General features: G+C 41.8%; 2 long non-coding RNA genes across 2 annotated transcripts; one reads left to right on the top strand and one right to left on the bottom strand.

The window, feature by feature from the left end:
- Positions 1-954: 954 nt before the first annotated feature.
- Positions 955-10,665, top strand: LOC138950982 (uncharacterized). Its single transcript, XR_011450903.1, has 6 exons — positions 955-1,747; positions 2,334-2,402; positions 3,545-3,638; positions 4,607-4,777; positions 5,231-5,330; positions 8,755-10,665. It is a non-coding gene; the product is annotated as an uncharacterized lncRNA (long non-coding RNA).
- A 6,932-nt stretch (positions 10,666-17,597) lies between these two features.
- Positions 17,598-23,678, bottom strand: LOC138950981 (uncharacterized). The gene is made up of 5 exons (XR_011450902.1): positions 23,320-23,678; positions 21,707-21,820; positions 20,755-20,860; positions 19,852-20,004; positions 17,598-18,898 (listed from the first exon to the last, which is right to left on the bottom strand). It is a non-coding gene; the product is annotated as an uncharacterized lncRNA (long non-coding RNA).
- Between the last annotated feature and the right edge of the window lie 1,964 nt (positions 23,679-25,642).

The raw sequence follows: 25,642 nt of genomic DNA, 5'->3' as shown, positions 1-25,642 counted from the left end.
TTAGCCTTTTTGCTTGGGTACGGCCAAGTCAAAAAGGTGAGAGGGGTTACAAATAGTCATAACAAGTTCAGTTTGGGGTCTTTTTCAAATCTGTTTGATGCATCTTGTCTGTGACCATTGTGGCTATGCACTCAAAGTCAAAAAAGTGCAGAAAGGTGACAAATGAAGATTTTTCCTTCTTACAAGACAATGTGTGATTTGGCACATTTTGCCTCACTCTTTATCAAGAGCCTGTCAAACCCACTTTGAAGCTGTTGGAGACTGCAGTAGTGTTCCTTACATCAAGGCGAGTGCACAATGGTGCATTTCTACCCCCCCCCCCCTAATGTTCACTTTAATATCAATCAATCAATAGATATTCAGTCACAGTTTAACTAACTCATTCACCCTCATCACTCACTCATCCATCCATCACAACAACACTGTTTGATGCACACACTGCCTGCCTTCCGCACTGGGAAGCCGCTTCGCTTCGCAACAACAACAACAACAACACTGAAAACTCGCCGGGAAATACCCCCACGTACCACACGTGTGCTTGTTTCTTCCGACTAATATCAATTTTGGAAAAAAAGGACAAAACTGGATGAAAAATTCTACGGCCCCAGCAATCTCATTACTCTGAAAGGCGAACCGGAAGTGGCTGGTCCCCAGGTTTCGAAGTTGACCGATATTCCCACTAAAGTGACCTAGATCCTGAGACAGCCATCCAGTAGAATGTAGGTCCGTGCTTGTACTAACCTTGGTTGAACAAAACAGCGTGAAACTAGGAAAACTTGATGAACAAGCAGGAGCTTGGAAAAATGCGACCGGCCGGAAGCCTGAGATGTGCTCACTCCCCAGAGAGAGAGAGAGAGACACACAGAGACAGAGGGAGAGGGACGGATGGACGCACGGACATGCAGAGAGGCAGACGAGAGAGAGAGACAGAGAGAGAGAGAGAGAGAGAGAGAGAGAGAGACACAGAGACAGAGGGAGCACCCATTGCACACCGGTTGGACCGTACATAAGGTAACGTTAAATTATGCTTGTGCAACGTATGTGGGAGTATCACTTATAACCTCAGGGTATCTCTTATCCTGTTGCGCATCTATAGACTAGAGACAGCGCTGGTTAGACTAAAACATGGATCGGGAACTTCAGTACGTACTTAGGACTACCGCGGCTGTGCTTGCAAGTTTGGATAGTTCTTTCTTTCTCATTTGATCCGAGTTTTATCTGTCTCATTAAATGCCATTTTTCTACCTACTACACATATAGTTTTCCTAATTGATTCCCGAAGATAAGTTAGTTTCGCTTCCACGTATCGGTTTTCACTAATTCAACATGGCCGGCGTCGGCAATGCATCTTTGATCATCATCTTCTTCCGAAGAGGACTGGGTTCTTGCGAACGTCTCAGAGTCCTGCGGTTGAGTCACTGTTACCGATAGTGGTTAGCTCCGGCAAACAGGGAGATTAAAAAGGTGGGGAGGTTTAAAACTATGCGGTACAGGGGAGAGTGCGTTCAAGGGCGGGCTCTCATGCCCGACTGCACTGAGGAAACTGTGGCCGAGACGGGAGCGAAGGAGGGGCCTGCTTCGGCCGATGAACAAAGAAACTGTGATCGAACAAGTATGGTGTTACAAGGGGAAAGACCCGCAAAGTGAACTTAGTTGCCAAAGCCCGAAGTGTGACGACGGACTCGGTTTCCAGCAACTGTCCACCGACTCAGCAGCAAAATATGAGTTGACACGTCCGAGGTGAAAGGTAATAGTCTCTTCTTATTAGAATGAAGGTCATTGTTTATGACTAAAATACAGTAGAATCACATAATGCACGAAGGAATGGAACATGTACATGGAATAAGATTGTCCGTCCACTAAGACACATTCCTAAAGGTGGAACCAACATCCTGACGGCTATGCAGAGGAAGTGTTCTTTTTAAGAAATGCATTCAAATAAAACAAATAGGGAAATGCCCACTGAACAGAAACACCCAGGCTCCTGATTTTTGGTATGAATCCAAGTTGAGAGAGATCAGCTGAGCTAGGATTTTACATGGAATAAGATCATCCCTCCACTTGCATACAATGTATACAACCAGAAATGAAGATACAGTGTGCTTGATGTGGTGATCAAGTGACATTTTGCTATGAATGTGTTTAAGCAACTAGTAGCTTCTTCAGCGTTAATTCATTAAACAATCACTCTTATTCTTAGCACATAGAGCACATTGAATGAGTGTGTGCATGTGTGTGTGTGTGTTTGTTATTGCAATGTAAGACCTTATAATATAAATATACACAAATTATAACACATGCTGGGATTCTAAATATGTTCTGTTTACTTGCAGGTCTCAGTTATTACCAAGCCCTGCCTCATTCTTCCCGCAACACTGACATGGTGCTGTTGTAGAACACAAGTAAGTCCTTTGATCATTTCCAAAATACACTAGTGCAATAGCTTGTGAGTGCAACTGGTGGTAATGAGAATATTTTACCACAAAAGGCTAAAGTACAAATAACAGATTTATTATGTTGGAAAAAGAAGTAAGCCAGAGCAAGTGATTAGTGTACCAGTTAGCTAGGGTGGATGTATTATATAATTACAATTTACAGTCAGCATAGAATGTTGAGGACAGTCTAGAATTTTTCTCGCCCTGTGAATTCAACTGCAAATCAGATGGCATGAAGAAATCAATGTTATATTATGCTCTGCATTGAGTGAACCATCTCCTGTCATTCTGAGTGACACATCTCTTTAACTGAAAAACATGCCAGTAATTAAATCCAGGCTACATGGGGATGGAAAATGACCCTGGCAATTTCAACCTCTGAATGATTGTGTCTTTGTGTAGCAGGATTATGGATCTTCACAAGCCTTAGTTCATTTGTCTGTACATGTGTATCATGTATGGCGGTATAAGTTAATACTATTAGTCAATTTCAAATAGCAGAGTTATTTTCAGAGCTTTCTAACTTCAAACCCTGTTGAATCTATAGTTTGTAATTTAAAGGGTATTTTGACTTTGACTCCAAGTTTCTTTCTTGCAAAGTCATTCTTTTCTCATTCAAGGGACTAAACCACTACATGTACTGATGACTGCCTGCATCAGGGTTATAATTTATGAAGAAGTCAAAATGCACAATATATCAGTTTACAATTTAAAGGCCCACTTGCCTTGTCACTACAGTATAATGTGGCTATGCTTTAACATGGAATCCCTCATCTTGGCCACATACAAACAATTATATATTCAGTGACTGCTTGCTGTGGTGAGTTAAAATGTGTGATGAAATATTTTCACAAAAAGGTACCAGTGTTGTTAACAAAACTAATTCTTTAACAAACAAACAAAAACCACTCTGCACAGAGAGCATTCAAGCTGATCTATGTTGCAATTCGTCCAAGTAGAGGGATGATCTTATCCCAAGTAAAAGCCTGACAAGATCTGAGACTGTGATTGTGAAGCAAAATGTTTTTACATGGTAAAGTAAGCCTTTAACGAGCAAGTATGTCTATTGCACTGGGTGTTTTATTATTATTGTATCATTTTTCTTTCAGGTAGTCTCTCTTTAAACTGACTTTCTACACCATGGTGTCTCTGGCAGTGTTATATTGGCAGAAGACAGTTGGAACTGGATTCCTCATTTAGATGGTAGGCATGTTTTGGGCTTTTGTGTTGCTTTGGTGTGTGTGTGTGTGTGTATGTGTGTGTCTGTTCTATACCAGAAATAAACACACTGTTTGCTTGCTGTGGTGAAGTGACATTTTGTGATTTTTTTTTTAAATGAGCTAGTACAGTTGTAGCTTTTACAGCATTTATTCATAACACAATCGCACTTGGCGCAGAGAGCAACCAGACCGTTCATTGTGGGTATGTGAACAAGTTAAGAGATCATGTCTTATCCCATTTTAAAGCCTGACCAGATCTTAGACGGTGAGCCAAATTGTTTTCATGAGAAGGAATGTGCCTTTCAGAGAAATCTATTAACTACAGTATTACTTTACAAAACATATTTTAAGAAATGAAATGTGTTACAAGTAACAGCCATGGGGGTGATAGCCTGTAGGTGGAATAATAATCTTCAATTGCCCAGAAATGATTGTTATCTGGTCAAGAAATGCAAAGCATTTTGATGTTTGTGACGATTAGTTACTCTTTATCACGTTTGGTCCCTGATTTTGCTGTCCTTGTCTGCGTTGGGCAGGTGTGCGTCCATGATGTCATTGCTATTGAAAACTAATCTGTACTGCAAAGTAAATGTACCCGTACATGACGTACATGGCAGTTGTCAACCGGGGGCCAGCCATGACTGGGACTGATGTATCCACAGGCACTCGACACCAGGTGGGCGGGGCCAGTGGTTGGGGTGTGATTCCCTGCCTTACACCACCACAAAGTGTAGTATCAGCAGACAAGACTGAGCAGAACTTCTGCCCCCCCCCCCCTCACCAATTGACCACTCAGTGCCATGTGCCTGCAGCTGTATCATAAACACTTTGTGACAATAGTTGTTACCTCCTTAGAACAGATCTTGTGATGCTCCTCAGTCATTCAGTGTTTGATGGATGCTAACTGGTATACTTGACATAGTGTTCATATGAAAGTTTTATGTGTTGCAGCTCATCCAGATCACAGGTACACAAAGGAGCTGGTTACAGTGATAACATAGGCACATAGAACTGCTTATGGACTACTTTAGAAAGTGAGCGGTTACAACCAAGACTCTTCCGTCAGGAAGGTCTGCGGAAGGGTGCTTGATCTGTTTCCTCGGACAGGCTTTTCAAGACTAGGTAGGTTAAACCACATGATTGGGCTTTAATTATGAATGCACTTCAAAATTCACTCTATTTCATTATCTTGTACAACCCCCCGCGGGTTAGGGGGAAGAATTTACCCGATGCCCCCCAGCATGTCGTAAGAGGCGACTAACGGATTCTGTTTCTCCTTTTACCCTTGTTAAGTGTTTCTTGTATAGAATATAGTCAATGTTTGTAAAGATTTTAGTCAAGCAGTATGTAAGAAATGTTAAGTCCTTTGTACTGGAAACTTGCATTCTCCCAGTAAGGTAATATATTGTACTGCGTTGCAAGCCCCTGGAGCAATTTTTTGATTAGTGCTTTTGTGAACAAGAAACAATCAACAAATCTTCAATAGTACTGACCAAAGAAGAAGGTTTAATTGTGTGATCATGATTTGATACATATGCTTGAGCCTGAAGATGTGTTTTATTTGTTTTGTTTCAGAACAAAGTTTGGTGAAGTAGAAGCTACCGCTGTAGGCTGGTGTAAGGCTGAAGAAGAACCTCTGACAAGTCAATTTTCAAGCAACTGAGCACGAACCCAGGTACAAGACACAGAGCTCTCTTTCTATCGGTCTGTTATTCATAGAATGACACTAACAGTGACACAAGTAAATAATCTGTATCATTGTCTTGACCTCTAGAAATTTGGTAGAGAATAAGATGACTGATAGTATTATTTTGATTATTTCATGGTCATTACAGTGGCCTCCACCCCTGCCCCTTTTAAGACACCCCAATCTAAGACTCCTTCCTATTAATGACCCTGTTTTCGCAGACTTCTTGTTCATAACATCTGTAAATTCACTCCCATTTTAAGACTTGCTCCATTTGGACTTGGACTGGGTGGCCGAGTGGTAACGCAATTGCGCTCGGAAGCGAGAGGTTGCAAGTTCGACCCTGGGTCAGGGCGTTAGCAATTTTCTCCCACCTTCCCTAACCTAGGTGGTGGGTTCAAGTGCTAGTCTTTCGGATGAGACGAAAAACCGAGGTCCCTTCATGTACACTACATTGGGGTGTGCACGTTAAAGATCTCACGATTGACAAAAGGGTCTTTCCTGGCAAAATTGTATAGGCATAGATAAAAATGTCCACCAAAATACCCGTGTGACTTGGAATAATAGGCCGTGAAAAGTAGGATATGCGCTGAAATGGCTGCGATCTGCTGGCCGATGTGAATGCGTGATGTATTGTGTAAAAAAAAATCCATCTCACACGGCATAAATAAATCCCTGCGCCTTGAATATGTGCACGATATAAATTGCATAAAATAAAAAGATAAAATAAATCCCTGCTCTTAGAACTACCCACGGAATACGCGCGATATAAACCTCATATTGATTGATTGATTTTAAGACCTGATTTTGCTTATTTTGGATTTCGAAAAAGAGAAAAACAAATTCCCACTCTGTACAGAATTAAGCCAGGTTCATGATTTTTGTATGGACCAAGTTGAGAGATGGCATTTGTATAGGCCTGACCAGATCTGAGATGTTGAATCTAATTGCTTACGAAGAAAGCATTGTGTCATTATAGGCACACTACTTCTCGTCACCGTCTCAGTTCTGGCCAGGCTTTAACATAGGATAAGCTCATCCCTCAACTTTGTCACATATGAACAATCGACACACTGACTCTTGCTGTTGTGAGTTGACATTTTTTGATGAATTTATTTCTGGAAAAGGCACCATGCAGTGCTGTTTCAGGGGTGGGACTTTTCCGCGGATTTCCGCGGACACAACTTACGAATTCTGCTGGAGTAATCTATTTTTCCGCGTCACATTTCATTACAATATCTATGACTTGTTGACTGAATGATTTGGAGAGACGTGGAGATGAAACAGAACACTGGAGGCTTGAGAGTTAAATTGTGCTGACTGAAAACTCCTGATAACTAATAGTAATTTTGAGGGGGGGGGGGGGGGGGGGAGGTTGGGGAGTGTGGAGAATGTCTTTTTTGTCAGATTGCACAGATTTTAATGTACCATTTAACCAAAATTCAGGGTAACATGCCCCCGAACCCCCTGGAAAAAAAGGGATTTCCTCCTTTTTCATCACAAGAGAGTCCCACCCCTGTGTTTACAGAATTCCTTGTTTAAAACTATCACTGTGCACAGAGGGAAGGGGGGGGGGTGTATTTGACCACCCCTGCGTTTACAGAATTCCTTGTTTAAAACTATCACTATGCACAGAGGGAAGGGGGGGGGTGTATTTGACCACCCCTGTGTTTACAGAATTCCTTGTTTAAAACTATCACTGTGCACAGAGGGAAGGGGGGGTGTATTTGACCACCCCTGTGTTTACAGAATTCCTTGTTTAAAACTATCATTGTGCACAGAGGGAAGAAGGGGGGGTGTATTTGACCACCCCTGTGTTTACAGAATTCCTTGTTTAAAACTATCACTGTGCACAGAGTAAAGGGGGGGGGGTGTATTTGACCACCCCTGTGTTTACAGAATTCCTTGTTTAAAACTATCACTGTGCACAGAGTAAAGGGGGGGGGGGTGTATTTGACCACCCCTGTGTTTACAGAATTCCTTGTTTAAAACTATCACTGTGCACAGAGAGAAGGGGGGGGGGTGGATTTGACCACCCCTGTGTTTACAGCAGAATTCCTTGTTTAAAACTATCACTGTGCACGGAGGGAAGGGGGGGGGGGTGTATTTGACCACCCCTGTGTTTACAGAATTCCTTGTTTAAAACTATCACTGTGCACAGAGGGAAGGGGGGGTGTATTTGACCACCCCTGTGTTTACAGAATTCCTTGTTTAAAACTATCACTGTGCACAGAGGGAAGGGGGGGGTGTATTTGACCACCCCTGTGTTTACAGAATTCCTTGTTTAAAACTATCACTGTGCACAGAGGGAAGGGGGGTGTATTTGACCACCCCTGTGTTTACAGAATTCCTTGTTTAAAACTATCACTGTGCACAGAGGGAAGGGGGGGGGGGTGTATTTGACCACCCCTGTGTTTACAGAATTCCTTGTTTAAAACTATCACTGTGCACAGAGGGAAGGGGGGGGGGTGTATTTGACCACCCCTGTGTTTACAGAATTCCTTGTTTAAAACTATCACTGTGCACAGAGGGAAGGGGGGGGGGGTGTATTTGACCACCCCTGTGTTTACAGAATTCCTTGTTTAAAACTATCACTGTGCACAGAGGGGGGGGGGGGTGTATGTGACCAAGTGAAGTGCATTGCTACATAATAAAATGAGCAAATCCGTCCCGTGAAGAAAACTTCTGCTTACTTAATTGTCAGATTTGCCAAGGCGTGTACATGAAATAAGATTATCATTCTAAATGCTGAATCAACATTCTGACTGTTTCCTATGAAACCAGGCTTGATTTTTGGTATGAATCCAAGTTAAGGGATAGCATGTGTAAAAGCAGAATTGTGTACAGAGGCAGCTTTGTGTTATTAAAGGCCGGCTGCTTTTCGTGAACACAGTTTGGCTCACATCTCACATCACCTGCCAGGCTTTTTAAAAAAAAAAATGTTTTACCATGGGATAAGACTATCCCTCCATTTAAGCACATACCAGCAATAAACACAGTGGTTACTTGTGATGAACTAGTGGCAAGACAAATGATTTAAGCATCACATAACCTTCCTAAGTGAAGTCAAGTTATGTGTCTGTGCCAGTGTGTGTGTGCATGTGTGTGTGTCAGCATAGAATGTTGAGGACAGTTCGATGGTAAATAACCCTGACAATTTTAGCCTATGATTGTGCCTACATTGTGGCAGGATTGGATGTGGATCTTCAAAAGCCTAAGTTAACAAAAAAGTATGTAAAAGTACATTTTGAATAGTAGTTTTTTTCTCAGAGGGAAGATATCACAAGATATGATCGTTCCACTGCATGTATGCCACATAACTAAAACAAAAATTAAATGTTATTTTAATCGTCTTTTGGGTAAAACAAATACACCATCAATATATTATAATAATGATCTTGCTTGTTTACAGATGGACAACAGCTACTGCCAGGACCAGGTTACGCATAAAGAAAACAGTCAACACTTGGCTGGTGCTGCAGCTTCTTTGATGTCTATTTTTTTTTGTTTTTAAAGACAGACAGCTACCAGCTCATTCAAGACCATAGCCCCATCTTACTCACGCAGAACAGACAGCCATCTTTCGCCTTTGCACAGAACACTGCTGTCTGAAGGTACACATCAAAAGGATAGGTTTTGCACCTACAGCGTGCGACTGTGGCTAGGGTAGGAAGAACAGACTCTGCAACACGTTCTGAGAGGGTGGCCTTTTCTTGCCACCCGTACCCCTGTGCAACAAGACTTGGCCAGAGAGCACACATCCAAATGCAAACACTGAACACTGAAGAGGAAGAAGAAGAAGAAGGTGCCCACACAGAAGGACATAAATCTACTTTAAGGGCACACAAGTTTACAGCAGTTTATTGAATTGTAGCAGATTATAGGGAGAAAATGAACAAGCTAAATAGGCTGTACAGTACTTCACTTGAACAATGTATAAAGTTCCCTGTATTAACATTTACAGATCACAAGACATTGTGTTTTCTTTTGTTTACAATACAAATGTTTCATAATAAAAAGATGTGCACTAGGCAAGATCCTTAAAATGTAAAACTAGTAGTGTGACAATTTTGAATTGTTCAGAGATGGTTTTTCTTCAGTGGTAAATGTTTTAGTTTTTTTTTATAAGATCCCGTTAGTGAAGCATACTATAAAACCTTGACCTTCCAAACTGTGTTAGCACCCTGGGCTGCGATCATTGTGTTGAGCTACTTAAAGGCACAGTGCAGCTTACAGCCTTCGTTTTGCGTTTTTGTTGCAGCTGAGTGCATTTACAGTTCAAAAATCCTCCTATGGTAGTAAAACTACCCAACGACGACATCTGTGAAGCTCGACAGTTTCTTGTTCACGCGAGTGCATAAATTAACCTAGTTATTACGTGGTGTTTGGTCGGAGTTCGATTCAACTGAGTGATTCCGGCCTCCATTTTGTTATATACAAACTCATGATGATGTCTGACATAGTTTGCTAGTGACGTGTCTTTTTGTGCATGATGTGGTGATCTACCTGATCTAAATTTAGATCCAAAAATAGGTCAAGACCAGCCGGGTTCCCGCAGTGGGGCACTGCGGTTATGAAATTAAAAGCCCCTCCTGTTTTTGGAACCGCAGGAGCTTTCTAGTTTGCTGTTAGGTAGATTTTTGGTTCCTCTTTCCTGTCATGCTCTCTTTTTCTTCATGAATTCTTTTCTTTTTTCTGCCTTCTTGCTCATTCACCTGTATTTTTTCCAAAAATCTCTTCTCTTGCCGCTTGTCTCGCGATTCATGTATAGTTTAATCTGTTAGTGTTCTGATGTAAGTCCAGCAGTAGATAGGTTAAGCCTATTTTAACATACTGGAAACTGGTAATCTTCCAGTAGGTATTAATTTAGTTTTACTAAAGCCTGCTGGGACACAAGTAATGGGTTAGTGCATTTGTAAACAGGAATCGCTTGACAAGTGGCCCCCTTCATCCCCCCCTTCCTCGTCCTGATATGGCTCTGCGTAGTCGGCTAGACGTTAAGCAACAAATAAACAAACAAACAAACCAGCCGGGTCCGAGTACGAAATTGATTCGTAAAAAAATCGCAGTTCTTGACTCTTTGGGTGCAAGTCAATGAAACTTGGTAGTTCTTCTAACAGATAGCTGCCTGAGGTATGACTAAAAGCCCCAGGGGCTCCGTGCACCTGAATTTGACAAGTTCAGTACCTTCAGCAAGCGCAAGTACAGTAGAGAAGCGCTTGACACACTGAAAAAGGCCTACTACGAGCAAAAGAAAAAGAATCAGTGATGCATGTGCTTTTGATGTAATCTTCTTTGACATTATGATGACTACAAAAACTGACTGATGTGTTTTGTTTGTGAATGATGGATATATGTGCATTATTGCGTTTCGCAGACACAGTTGTCATGTGCGTTGTAATTGGCGACGAATGCTGGATGATTACTATTTTTGTACCAGGATTACTATTTTTGGGGCTGAGCATTACTCCAAAACACTTATGGGGGTAAACAGGTCTGCAGCACAACTACAAATGTAGAAATGTCGTCTGCATTTTGTATATTTTAAAAGGTTATTTTTGTGCACAGAACATACATCTGCAGGGAGGTTTGGAGGGTGAAGTTAGGATCTGTTAGGAGGCATACAGCATCACACTCATTTTGTGTGTGTGTATTTTGTGTTGACAGATAAGACACTGTCATTCCAGCAGAAACCTGTGATGATGCACATTTTATTGAAGTGACCAGCTGAAATTGTATGTACGTTGTTATGAAATTGACAAATGATCCCTGCTTTGCAATCCTGGGTTAATGATATTGCCAAAATTAAAATGTGGAGGAAAAAGTGAGTGTAAACCTATTCTTGTGGTGGTGGTGGTGATGGTGTGTGTGTGTGTCTGGTTAGTGTGTGTTTGAGTGTGTGTTAAACAAACAACGACAAACAACACCAAACCTACATCAAACAAGCACAACAAAAACAAATTACACAAAAAAATGGCAAAAATCAGAATATCAACTGAGAAAAAAAACCGTGGCTGAATGCAATACTTATTATAACTTAAAAAGTAAAAGTGTGCGTGTGGATGTGTGCGTATGTTTGAGTGTTTTAAACAAACAACAAACCTAAATTAAAGAAGCACAACAAACAAACAAAAAACCTGGCAAAGTTCTGAACATTAACGCAATGCTGCTGTCTGCTTTGAGGGGAGGAATAAAATGACTGAAGCCGGACTGCCGAGAGGAGGAAGGAGGGGGAAAAGAACACGCAGACATGAAAACACACACAACTCCATGACAGATAAACTGCTTATGTTCAAAAATCAAGAATATTTAAGCGTGCACACACACACACACACACACACACACACACACACACACAGACTCTCCTCGTGAAAGTAAAGGTAAACTCGAACTTGAAGGTAAGTATAAATGTTTGATATGGAAGAAACCTGTGATAAAAGTCTTTGTATAAATCATCGGTACCAACAAAATTCAGTTGCCACAACGCGTAAAAGGACATACTGTAGTTTCAAATTAGTAACAATCTAAGCCATTTTAATCAGCACTGGTGTCCGGCAAGCACTAACAGATACAACAGCACGTGTATGCATCTTGAAGTAATAAGACCTTGAAGTAGGCCTAGAGTTTACACTATGCATTATGTAATGCTTTAATTCAGCTGCCTAACTGTGGAACTTTGCAAATGTGTGAGGACCGTTTCACAAAACAGACAAAACACCCTCTCAGTTATTTACACAAATCAGTTCCAGAATGTGCGTGTTCCTTTTCCGTCTCTACAAATTAATGTTATCTGGGGGGAAAACGAATCATTGTCGCTTCCGCCCTCAGTTATAATTGCCTGAGCATAATAGGAAATGCAACAGGTGTAGTCTTCCGCCTGATTTTTAGTCAAGATATTTCGACACAGAATGTTTCTTTCTTTTTTCTTTGTATGTTCACAAGCTCACATACAATCATTTATGCAACACTGACAATAAGACCAGACCAGAGTTGTGATTGAAATGGGCAGTTTATTTAATAAAGCTCCAGAATGAATAAAAATACATGACAAAATAAGGTGGTCCCGCTGTACAAAGCCGGTTACCAAACACACACACACCATGACCAACACACACAAACACACTCACGCACGCACACACACACACACACACACACACACATGACACACACACACACACACACGGCACACACACACACACACATGACACACACACACACACACACACAGAGTAACATTGTACAACTTACTGTCACATTCAAGCGGGAACACCAAACAAAACGTATCATCAAATGAAACATCATTTTAAGTGGTCAACTGAGCAGATGACCACAAACCACACTTGAAATCTTCACATTTTAACACTTTCTCCTGTATCCACAAAAGTCATTTATGCTGACTAGATAATGACATAATAAAATGACATCAATAAAACCATTCCCTTTTTTATTTTAAAGAAAAACAAGAAAATTAAAATAACGCAAAGAACTGATGCTCAGTAAGGTTGGGTATCGATCTCAAATGTGTGCATAGCTAATTACATGTAACCGGCATGGACTGGGGCTAGAATTGGCCTTTCTGTCAGGCAACTCGGCCTCTAATTGGTTTTATATTGTCTGATCCCCCTCCAGAAAAAAACAATACCATTTGCCCCGTGCTTCTGCGCCCACAAAAAATATTCGGGAATAAGAAAAGTTCAAATTTTAGGCACCCCACATACAACCCTAATTGTCAGTCAATTACTTTACTGCAATCAACGTTGATTTTAAAGTACCATGTCATTATTATTTTGGAGATAGATTTGAAAAAGTCCATAATTGCAGACTGCGTATTGGTATGAGTGATTTGAATTTTGATTTATGTCAGCGGCACCTCAAGGAATGCCCCAAATGTGAGTGCGGTTACCCAAGGGAGACTGCTGAGCACTATTTGTTGCATTGACCCTTGTACGTGTAGAGATGTACGATTATTGTCAATTGATAACTGATTATAAGTTTATTGAAATATTATTGAAAGGCATCCCGCAATATTCCCGGAATGTCAATCAGACCATATTCATAACTGTACAAGAATTTATTAAGACAACCAGGCATGTTCCGTACATGAGCCTCTACATTTTATTCATAATGTTCATTTGACACTGTCATGAGACAAATGCTGCCTGACCAATTGTTCTTCGTAATTTCTCTCGTGTTTTGTGTCCTTGTTTCGACTTATCGATTGTGGCCCAATCGTTATGTAATTTAGTGCCATTTTCGCCGATCACAAAATGTATTAACTTTGCGTGTGTGTCTTCTGTGCATTTAATATTATTGTGACGTGACCCATTCTTCCAACATTTCTGGCGCTCCAAGTCTTCGTCGTCCTTTTTTTTCCCCCTTATGCTGAATTCTGTTCTCTCGTACCCCATTTCTTTTTGTTTCTTGTTTTTACCCCCACCAAGTTCTGTACTACCACCCCCTCCATTTTTTGATTGCTTGCGCATCAGGTTTGTCTGTTTGTTTTCGTTGTCTGAAATGAGTAAATGTATCTAGTCCGCCATCATGCTAAACTTTGTTATGTACATACCAGGATGACTTAAAATAAGCATTTATGCTTGAGTTATCTTAAAAAAACAATGCATTGTTTCTGTCATGATAACAAATTGAATAAAGTTTTGTAAACCAATGGACTGATTATAGTTGACCCTGATATGTGATTACGGGATAGTGTCACATTAATTTATTTCTACTTTCACTTGTACTTAAAACAAATCACTGAAATGTAAAAGTTATTATTTTTTCCATTGTGAAGTGTCGTCAGTCTCCTCAAGGTAATGCAGTCAAACTCAACCAAAAGTTGGAGGGGCTTCTTCATACTTTCAGTGTGTGTGTGTGTGTGTGTGTGTGTGTGTGTGTGTGTGTGTGTGTGTGATTTCTTGACACTATGCACGTTTGTATATAACCGCCTGTGCACAAAAAGAAGAACATAATCGAATCTTATCATTCATTTTCGCTTAATTGATTGATTGGTATGCATGTTTCTAACAGTGACCGTTACCAAAGTGAGTATAGTGCGCTTCCCAAGCATAAAACGGTGCATGACTCTGGATTTGCGTCTGAGATATTGACACATCACTGTGAGAAAAAGCGTTAATGAAAAAAGAAGACTATTTATTTTCCTTGAGCATTATCTTAAAGTGGTGTGCCAAAAACTTTTAAATTCCAAAATTCAATATTTAACTTTAGGAAAAGCACTGTAGAGAGAAAACCACGCTTGTGTGTTCAGAATAGTCTCCATGTGGTATCAATATAAATGATTCAAATGTATGGAAGAGAAGCTGTTTCTGCTGGATTAATACACACACACAATTGTGCACTCACACATAAGCACGCATGCATGCTCACACACACACACACACACACACACACACACACACACACACACACACACACACACACACACACACACACACAGAAACAACAAATTCATTATGACAAAACCAAATACGAAGTCCTATTTCACAAATTTTATATCTTCTCTTTTTCACCATATACAAATACAGTCACGGAGTACATTTATAAGGCCAAATTATTAAGAAATATTATTTTCTGTGCTTGAATTACCCAGTGTGTAGCATGATCACCACGAAGGTACAATTCACAGAAGTTGAGTAATCACTTTACAAAACCCATACCAGTACCACATTGTTATGTTAAATCCTATTTATTAACCCACACAAATAGAAGAAGATAGCTTTGTGAAGACTTTCATTTTCCAACCAAATGCTGTTCAAAGATTATTCTTTCTTTCTATATTTGGTGTTTAACGTCGTTTTCAACCGTTCAAGGTTATATCGCGACGGGGAAAGGGGGGGGGGGGGGGGGGGGGGGGGATGGGGGATGGGATAGAGCCACTTGTTAATTGTTTCTTGTTCACAAAAGCACTAATCAAAAAATTGCTCCAGGGGCTTGCAACGTAGTACAATATACTACCTTACTGGGAGAATGCAAGTTTCCAGTACAAAGGACTTTAACATTTCTTACATACCAATCAATATGAGGCTTATATTGCGCGTATTCTGTGGGTACAGTTCTAAGCTCGGGGATTTTATTTTAATTTTATTTTATGCAATTTATATCGCGCACATATTCAAGGCACAGGGATTTATTTATGCCGTGTGAGATGTAATATTGTTTTACACAATACATCACGCATTCACATCGGCCAGCAGATCGCAGCCATTTCGGCGCATATCCTGCTTTTCACGGCCTATTATTCCAAGTCACACGGGTATTTTGGTGGACATTTTTATGAAAATTTATCTATGCCTATACAATTTTGCCAGGAAAGACCCTTTTGTCAATCGTGGGATCTTTAACGTGCACACCCCAATGTAGTGTACACGAAGGGACCTCGGTTTTTCGTCTCATCCGAAAGACTTGAACCCACCACCTAGGTTAGGAAAGGGGGCAGAAAATTGCTAACGCCCTGACCCAGGGTCGAACTCGCAACCTCTCGCTTCCGAGCGCAAGTGCGTTACCACTCGGCCACTGACACGATACACCAACACGATATTAGCACTCCAGATTTTTTATCTCGCAGTTTTTCTGAAGGACTTTGCATTTGAAAACTATTCTCAGACAAAATATGAGTTTAAACTGCAAGTACAGTGGTCGCCGGTTAATATGACCGCGGTTAATATGACCAGCCGCGTATTATGACCAATTTTACCCGGTCCGGAATTGTCCTTCTTTGTTATGTATTAGAAAAAGCCGCTTAATATGACCACAACGCCGCTTAATATGGCCACATTGTTTCGAGAAAATGGCAACAAGTTCACATCTTTTTCAGTTTGAAATCACTCGGGGGGAAAAAAAACATAGGATTTTTTGAAAAAGGCAAAAAGGCGTGCGATATTTTCTTTCTTTTTCGTGAATGAAACTAAAGTGATCAGTGATCAGTGTTCAGTGATCTCTCGACATGGCACAAGAGGAATTTGATCGTTGGGTGGGGGTTGACGACGGCGCATCTATCGTCGAACCCACAGATGAGAACAATGAAACCATAATGCAGAACATTGTGACATCATTGCGCCCAGGGACGTCATTGGATGAAACCGAGACCGAGACAGAACCTGAAAGTGATGACGAAGAGGAACCCCCACCCCCACCCCCAACAGCTCCTGAAATGAGAGCGCTCATGGAGAAACTGAGGTCTGGACTTCAAAGTCGTGGCTACAACATGGAGAAGTTTGGAACCTTTGACAATGAAGTGAAGGATCTCCTCTGGTCTAGCACCAACACACAGACCAACATCCGTGATTTTTTCCAGGCCCTAAGTGAACATTTGGACGTGTATATGCCGTTTCTTCCATTTACTTTTCATTCCATTTCAATTTCTTTTCAACGGACGTCATCTATAATGGCTACAATGTACAGTACACATATTTAATTTTGTGTTTGTTGCCAACAAGTTACATTTTCTTACAATTATTAATTACAAAAACAATGTTTCGTTTTGCGATTTTTTTAAAGTCGTTTTCTCTAACATCGGTTAATATGACCAGCCGCTTATTATGACCATTTTATCCCGGTCCCAAAGTGGTCATATTATCCGGCGACCACTGTACATGTACAGGGAGTCTGAAGGGTTCAAGTCGGATGAGATAGACTACTGTTGTGGCAATCTTCGAATTTGAAAATAATTTTTTTAAAAGAGTAAAACTCATAGTTCTTCTTCTTCTTCGCTCATGGGCTGAAACTCCCACGTTCACTCACAAATTTGCACGAGTGGATTTTTACGTGTATGACCGTTTTTACCCCACCATTCAGGCAGCCATACGCCGCTTTCGGGGGAAGCATGCAGGGTATTTTTGTGTTTCTATAACCCACCAAACTCTGACATGGGTTACAGGATCTTTTCCGTGCGCACTTGGTCTTGTGATTGCGTGTACACACGAAGGAGGATAAGGCACTAGCAGGTCTGCACATAAGCAATGACCTTGGAGATCAGAAAATTCTCCACCTTTAACCTACCAGGCGGCCGCGATTTTGACTCATGACCTTCTGAATAGGAGGCCGATGTCTTATCCACAAGAACACCGAGCCCGTCCAAACTCCTAGTAAAAACAACAACTGCAAATCTGGGAGCAAAATGTAAACGGTTACAGTTTCAACTATCCTTCCCCTTTATATCAGCATTTTTGGAAACCTAAACGAAAGAGTATTCAAGAACAACAGTCACGGATTCAGATTTAAAAAAACAAATGGTAACTATGCTTTTTGGAAATTCTTTCTTTAATTGGTGTTTAACGAAGGTTATATCGCGACAGGGAAAGGGGGGGAGATGGGATAGAGCCACTTGTTAATTGTTTCTTGTTCACAAAAGCACTAATAAAAAAAATGCTCCAGGGGCTTGCAACGTAGTACAATATACTACCTTACTGGGAGAATGCAAGTTTCCAGTACAAAGGACTTAACATTTCTTCCATACTGCTTGACTAAAATCTGTACAAACATTGACTATATAAGAAACACTTAACAAGGGTAAAAGGAGAAACAGAATCCGTTAGTCGCCTCTTACGACATGCTGGGGAGCATCGGGTAAATTCTTCCCCCTAACCCGCGGGGGGTCTTTTTGGAAATGCGCTTCAGACAAATGCCTTTGCACACGTTATGTTACTCACAGCAAAATGCAAGAATAATTGGGGACCATATGGGATGGGGCAAATTGGGAGGGAGCAATTCGGGACACCACCATAAATATCTACCAAATATTTACAAATAGCTATCTTAGTACATGCATAACATGCTGTACCAATACACAATTTCTTTAAATAACTATGTAAGGATTATTGGCAGTCTCCCGGAGCATGTTTCACGCTATCCTGCGATCAGGACAAGCGACTGACTGTGATGTGTATGCTGTGCGGCGTGCGCTACATAAGAAACCTTTTTTTAAATTTGTATTAAATATAATCACCTGAGCCACGAATGGCTAGCTGACAGCGGCTATCTTTTACACAACAAATTCTGAACTCTGATGAACTCGTGACCGCTGATTTTTAAAGGCAAGGGGTATCATATTGTGCGCATGGCATACACATCCAAGTTGGTCGTTTGTCCCGATTGTGGGATACAGCCCGTCAGAGGCGTAGAGCGTGCTCGAGATGTTTTGAAAAACCTGACTGCAGTACAGGGATTTTTACACCTCCGGACTGCTGATAATCCTAACAGAATTATTTTCAAAAACCGTCTATTGCCTTGAAAGCAAACCTGGAATTTCTGATGCGAGTTGCCAGAAAGAAAGTTCACTAACAAGATCCAGGCCAACACCACCCCCCCCCCCCCCCCCATCCCCCAAAATAACACTAAGGAGTGAGGTGAGCTTAAATAACTAATTAATTAATCAATCAATAAATTCTCTGCTGAAATCCCCAACTTCGCGCATCGAAGCTATGAAAAACAGGACACTGCCACGTTTCCATTCAGCTAAACGCCACACCATTTTCAAGAGGGGATGTCTCAGGAAGAAAGATGTGACGCTCCCGATTCATATGTTTCAGAAGACAGCCCACCTGAGAAAAAGAAGAACACAATATAGAAATAATAACAACCTGTCAACCACAAATACATTAAAGTTTTTCAAACAGTTCACTAATCCGACAAACTCATGCTCGTTTCTGGTGCATTTGATAAAGCCAATTACGGGTAGATGCTAGACAACAGCAAAACCACCACCACATAACAACACAAGATTGTTTATGGTTGTTTACAGTCTCTTGAACACAGGAGTCAATCGAGACCATATATATAACAAGAAGCATAAAAAAGCACTTCAGTTTGAAACCCAGGTTCAATGTAGTAAATGATATTGCATCAATGTTCCATCCATCCTCAGCACTTTCAAAACCAGTTTCTTCTAGGTCATACACACCTTTTCCTCGATTGATCCACAGTACATCAGATCGCTATTGTTCTTTTTATGATTTGCACCAAGGGAATGATTAACATTTCTGTCTTAGTCATATGTAACAAGCTTTAAGCAAAAGCATAATATTCTACACATTCACATATTGTAAGGTTGAAGGGGTCTATGTCGACCAAAAGAAGGTGTATTCCCCATAGCCATAGGTGTTTTCCCTGTGTACCGGGAATACAGTTGGATTTTCTGTAAAGAAGTATAATATCGTACAATCTTGCGCCAAGCGCGTGACTGCGGTTAGATAGGAGAATCTATTTAAAATCCTGAATTCGCATGCGGCATCCAGTCAAGCAAAACATGCTTCGACCGTTTATCAAAACGGATTTAGTTAAAGAAACATCTGCACCCCCACCCCCAACAGCCTGGTATTATGTTTTCCTCGCTGGTACTCTCGTCCATTGAATCACTTTCACTTTCGTAAGCTTGAAGTAACTCCATGGCGTCTAACGGAAGTATATTCCCTGTATATGTACAGGAAATTAACATACAGGGAATACAGCCACTGTTGGTCGACATAGACCCCTTCTAAAGTGCTGCAGTAGTTACCTTTCCCTCCAAGGACCAAGCTGTTCATCCACTGTAGGACTGACCGGGGTTCCCCCTTAGCAGAGTGAGTGGCGAATCCTGGCTGATAAATTTCCTTTCATTTTCCATGAATGAAGAATACCAGCTGGGTTCTTTTATTCATGGACCTGTGTTCTGCAACACACACAAATCAGCCACCATCTTGTAAATATATGTAAAAGAAAGCAAGTGGCAATCTGAATAACAGAATACAAAATGATCAATCCACACAATCATACTTCAGCACTGAAAGTCCACAAAATGAAGCACTGCTAGTACATGTACTTCTCATAATTTACTGAAACTTTACTCGTCAAAACAACCATTTGTTTTATCAACTTTACTCGCATGTGGCGAGTAGATTAACATTTCTACTCACCATTTACATGATTTTTACTCGCCATGGCGAGTAATTGAAAATACTCGCCACTTTCAGGCCTGTACTTGTGCATGAGATGTGTTTACCATCCATATGCCCAGACCATGCGCCCTTCTGTTGTGCTCAGAACAGTAAAGAGTTGCTTGCTGGGGTGGTTGTTCATAAGTTAACAGTTCACAAGAGGGCACAAACAAGAGCAAAAACACAGGTGCCTGATTCAAACTCATTCAAATGCAGAACCTTATTTTTGCATGAACAGAGTAAGACATGATTCTTACATAGCTGACCCTACCCCTGGCAGAAAAGTGCTTGAAATTGTCCATGTGGTCTCTATCAGTACATTTGATGCGTATTTGTGATACATATATACTGATATAGAGACAAGTAACAAGTGGACATTTCCTCTGACACCTCTACCATTTGTACACCTGCACAAATCTCCTGCCATAGACTACAAAAGGAAAACATACAAATCAAAACAAACACAAATTTAACCTAATGTTTACCTTTCAGCAGCAGAAAAGGCTGTGTTTTCTGTGGTGTCTCAGAGTAAAGCCACGGTGTTGGAGATCTATGCAAAACTAGGCTGTAGGCAAGGTCCAACATCTTTAGCTGCACACACAAAAAGAAGAAGCAAGAAATCACATGACATAGATGACATTCCTCACTAGTACAAAACCACAACTACACTAGTCAACTACCAATGTAAGAATCATAGTCCTGCAACATTACCCTCTTAAAAAGTAAGATTGCTTTCATTCAAACACTACCGTGGGACCAAACTCCCCCCCCCCCCCTCCTTTTTTTGAGTTTTTCCTACATGTGTGTTGATGTTTCCATTAATTCCAAGCCCTGAAACTGTGAACTTGAGATCTTTATGTATGCACACAGTCACAGGCTTAATAAGCTATTCAGAAACCAAGCAGAGTCTGCACAACGTCAATTCTGAGAAATAAATCCCCACAACCGGTTTCAAGGCCACTATACCGACTGAGCTATTGCTTGCCATGCCAACCTCCACCCCCATTTGGAACATGCACAACTAGTATACCCATACACATGTAATAATACTGCTTGCCTTCCTCCCCCACCCTCCAAATCAATAAACACTAAATGTATGCAATCAGTAATCTTTTAGTTAGTAGTTGACTACCATCACTACTCTCTCCACACCCACCCACCCTCTTGCACACCAGCGACACACCCCCATCGCCCAATCATTTCCATGATTCTCTCTGCCATATAGTTATCCTAAACACTAAGATTATGACACATTTGTTTTCCAATTAGGAACATAAAAAATTACTGTAAAAAAAATGTACAATCATGCACTCTCTGAGTCTGACAAGAGAGTGTGAGAAAAGTCAAGAAAGCAAGACATGTGTGACATAACTAAATCTTCTAATCTATTCCTGAGATTTACTCTTGACAGCTTAAAATGGAACCTCATGCACTTACTGTTCTGAATTGTAGAAATTTCTTGTAGTTATAGCAGCAAAGGCAGTTTTATTGGGTACCACCAGGTGTCACTCTGTCATCATCTGATCAAGCATTCAAGCAAATGGTTCAGCACTGAAACAGTAAATAGCAAGAGTGTACAGAAAAATACACAAACTTTCTCATTAATTTGTATCTTCAACTTCACATTATTCATAAATAATGATACCTTACTTTGACTAAGTTTGAGTAGGATTAACACCATGCAGAGCCAGAAGTTAACTTGAAATAAAATAACTATACGTTACTCAATACTGCACTCAATGAGTCAATTGTCAGCAAAGGTGATAATCAATGCAAGGTAAAACCAAAGGATGCAACTCAGTCAGCAATTGCAAAAACTACATAATTCTAATCAAGCTGTCAGTTTCATTAGCTATCAGAATTCAAAACATGTTCTTGTTTTTGTTGTTGCTGTTGTTCATGACTACATTAATGTATCTCAGCATTTCTAGTTTCTACACTATAGCCATTAAAAAAACCAAAAGAAGTGTCCCAATGTTTAATGAAGCGCTCTTGCAATTAAGTCACAATTGTTTGCAGTTGCTGAGAAAAGCTAATAGTAATAGTCCTTACAGTAAGTTGAGTAATAAATTATAAACAATTGCTGTTAACACTCATAGTACAAGAGAGCAAACCACTGCAAAACTATAGTCATTTATCAATGTTATGCTTGCCATCCACCCCCGACCCCAAACCTCTCCCATATTTTATGTACATCAGACTAGTATTCTTGTTAGTTCATTTCAGCTGTAACAGTGACAACACGTTTGCACACTACAGACCTGGAAGTGGAAATGTTAACACATGGAGTGCTAAATTTCAGGATACAATCTGTTTGTTTGTTTGCTTAACGCCCAGTCGACCACGAAGGGCCAATCAGGGCGGTGCTGCTTTGACATTTAACGTGCGCCACACACAAGACAGAAGTCGCAGCACAGGCTTCGTGTCTCACCCAGTCACATTATTCTGACACCGGACCAACCAGTCCTAGCACTAACCCCATGATGCCAGACGCCAGGCGGAGCAGCCACTAGATTGCCAATTTTAAAGTCTTAGGTATGACCCGGCCGGGGTTCGAACCCACGACCTCCCGATCACGGGGCGGGCGCCTTACCACAAGGCCAACCGTGCCGGTCATACAATCTGTTTCAAAGTACAAACACTGGCAATCGGAGAGAACAGTGTTACTGTAAGTCTTTACAGTAACATCAAACAGTATCCCCTCTTTTTGGTAGTACAGTGGAACAACACTTTTAATATCCCCTGATTAAAGACTCCCTCCCTTTTAAGACCCTGTTTTCTCAGATTTGTCTGTCCACAACCTCTCTATATTTACTCTCATCTCAAGACTTCTTCCTTTCAAGACCTGATTTTTTCAGATTTGTTTAGGTCCTAAAAGGAAGGGGGGGGGGGGGGGGGGGGGGTTCGATCGACTTTACTGGTACCGTGAAACCGAAAGTGACCAAGTCATCAAGGGCACGTATATTCCTGCTGCTCTGTTAGCACCGATCATATTTTAGAAACGTTGCACTCTGTCGTCAACACGAATGTAGGAATAAAAATAGTATTACCTTCACCAGCTGTCTCCATGGAGTCGAAAGACCATCGGCCGGTTTGGCTCGCTTGTGCCATTCCTGGATGAAAATTGAAATGACCCTGGCTGCTCCGTTCTTGGCATCAATGGCAGTGCAAAAAAAGCGAATCCCGACTCCCATCCAGGATAAGCTGTACGGCACGGCGGCGTCTCTGCAGATGACCACTACATTTGGACGATTTGGACTGGTCTACACGTGTTGCGGCAACAAGCAGAAGAAGATCTATACAGATAAGGTGGCGGGAGTGATGTCCCTTCGCTGCAGTGACTAAAAATACAAAACTATCTCAAAATAAAAACACAAGGAACGGTTTGTAATAGACCTTTTCGGTATCTGAGCAGCTCTCGCGAGACACGCTCTTTGTTATGCTTTGAACATCGCGAGAACTTCGAACCTTGGCTTGTGCAGCTTGCACGAGATCGCTGTACCGCATGCTTTGCTATGCTCTGAACTGAGTTTGCGAGAGATTACGAGAGCTTGGAATACCGATAGGGTCTATTGTTGATGGGTAGTTAAATTTGTGACAAAAGAAATTAAACGTTCAAATGACTTACCACCCCCCTCTGCTATGTCAGTTGCGAGTATGTCAGTATGTGTTTGTGTGTGTGTGTGTGTGTGTGTGTGTGTGTGTGTGTGTGTGTGTGTGTGTGCCCGGCAGTGTGCCCGTCAGTGTGTACGGTACGTGTGTGTGTGTCAGTGTCATTGCCGGTGTGTGTGTTTACGTGTGTGTGTCACAGTGTGTGTGTGCGTGCGTGTGTGTGTGTGTGTGTGCCGGTGTGGATGTGTGTGTGTGTACTGATTGTGTGTGTGTGTGCGTTCGTCAAGTTGTGTGTGTCAGTGTGTGTGTCAGTGTCGATCAGTGTGTGTGTGTTCTAGGCCAGGGGGGATTCCCAAGGTTCCTGGGTTCCGGAAGCCCACCCACCCCCCTTAATTACTGACTCCACAAATGTACCTTTTGCCTTTTTCTTTCTGCGAATGTATGTATTCATTTGCTAATTTGTTCGTTTGTTTGTTCGTTCGTCAGTTTGTTCGTTCGTCAGTTCGTTCGTTCGTTTGTTCGTTCGTTTGTTCGTTCGTTCGTTCGTTCGTTCGTTCGACAGTTCGTCCGACAGTCCTTCAGTACGTCCGTCAGTCCGTCCGTCCGTCGGTCCGTCAGTCAATCCGTTCTTCAAGTTCAGTCCGTATCAATAAATTCCTCTTGTGCAGGGCCCAATACAGGGGGAGAGGGGGGGGGGGAATTCCTGTTGGTGGGACAACCCCCCCCCCCCCCCCCCCCACCCAGGCCTAACTGTGGACCTCCTCCAAACGTTTGACAAATGCCCTGAAAATGGGCCAGATTGCACACAATTATTGTTTATTGTTTGCTTGTTTATTTGTTTGTTTGTTTGTTTGTTTGTTTGCTCGTTCGTTCGTTCGTTCGTTCGTTCGTTCATTCGTGGGTTGGTTCGTTCGCTCTTTCGTTCCGACCTTCGTTATTTCCTTCGTTTATTCGTTCCTTCGTCCTTTTAGTCCGTCCGTATGTCCGTCCATACGGTCCGTCCGACAGTCTGTCTGTCAGTCCATCAGTCCGTCCGTCAGTCCGTCCGTCCTTCAGTCTGTATCCGAATAGATTCCTCTTGTGCAGAGGGTTGAAGGAATACCCTGCAGGACCGGATCAGGAGGGGTTACCCGTAACGCCACCCCCCCCCCCCCTCCCGCCGCCCCCCCCCCTCCCCCCGTCCCTCCGTCCGTCCATCGATCGGTCCGTCCCTCAATCTGCCCGTCGGTCCGTCCGTCAGTCCGTCCGTCAGTCTGCCCGTCCGTCCGTCCGTTCTGGTTCGTTTCATTGTTTATTTATTTCGCACACATCATTGTCAACTTGTGGATATCCTGAACAAGGCGGTGCGCGAGAATATCTTCTTGTTTGGATAAAATAACATTTTGCTCTGAAACAAACCACACACAAATTCCACTGCTTGAGCATCGTTTCAGTCTAACCGAACTGAGGGTATACCTCATCTTCAGAAGGAGAATAAGCGACAGCATGCTCTTCTACCATATAACATGTCACGTGAGGTCGTTCAGACCGGAGTGGAGGTATATCTCCGAGGGATCAGGGTATACTTTCAACCCGCTGCACAAGAGGAGTTTATTGATACCTTATGTTCGGTCGTACCGGTGTGTAATACCTCGAGGGAGAGGGACGGATGGACGCACGGACATGCAGAGAGGCAGACGAGAGAGAGAGAGAGAGACAGAGAGAGAGAGAGAGAGAAAGAGAGAGAGAGAGAGAGAGACAGAGAGAGACAGAGAGAGAGAG

The sequence above is a fragment of the Littorina saxatilis genome, linkage group LG16 (genome assembly GCF_037325665.1).
Source record: "Littorina saxatilis isolate snail1 linkage group LG16, US_GU_Lsax_2.0, whole genome shotgun sequence".
Taxonomy (NCBI): Eukaryota; Metazoa; Mollusca; class Gastropoda; order Littorinimorpha; family Littorinidae; genus Littorina; species Littorina saxatilis.
Note: the sequence above shows the minus strand (reverse complement) of the source record. Positions and strands in the feature narration are given on the sequence as shown.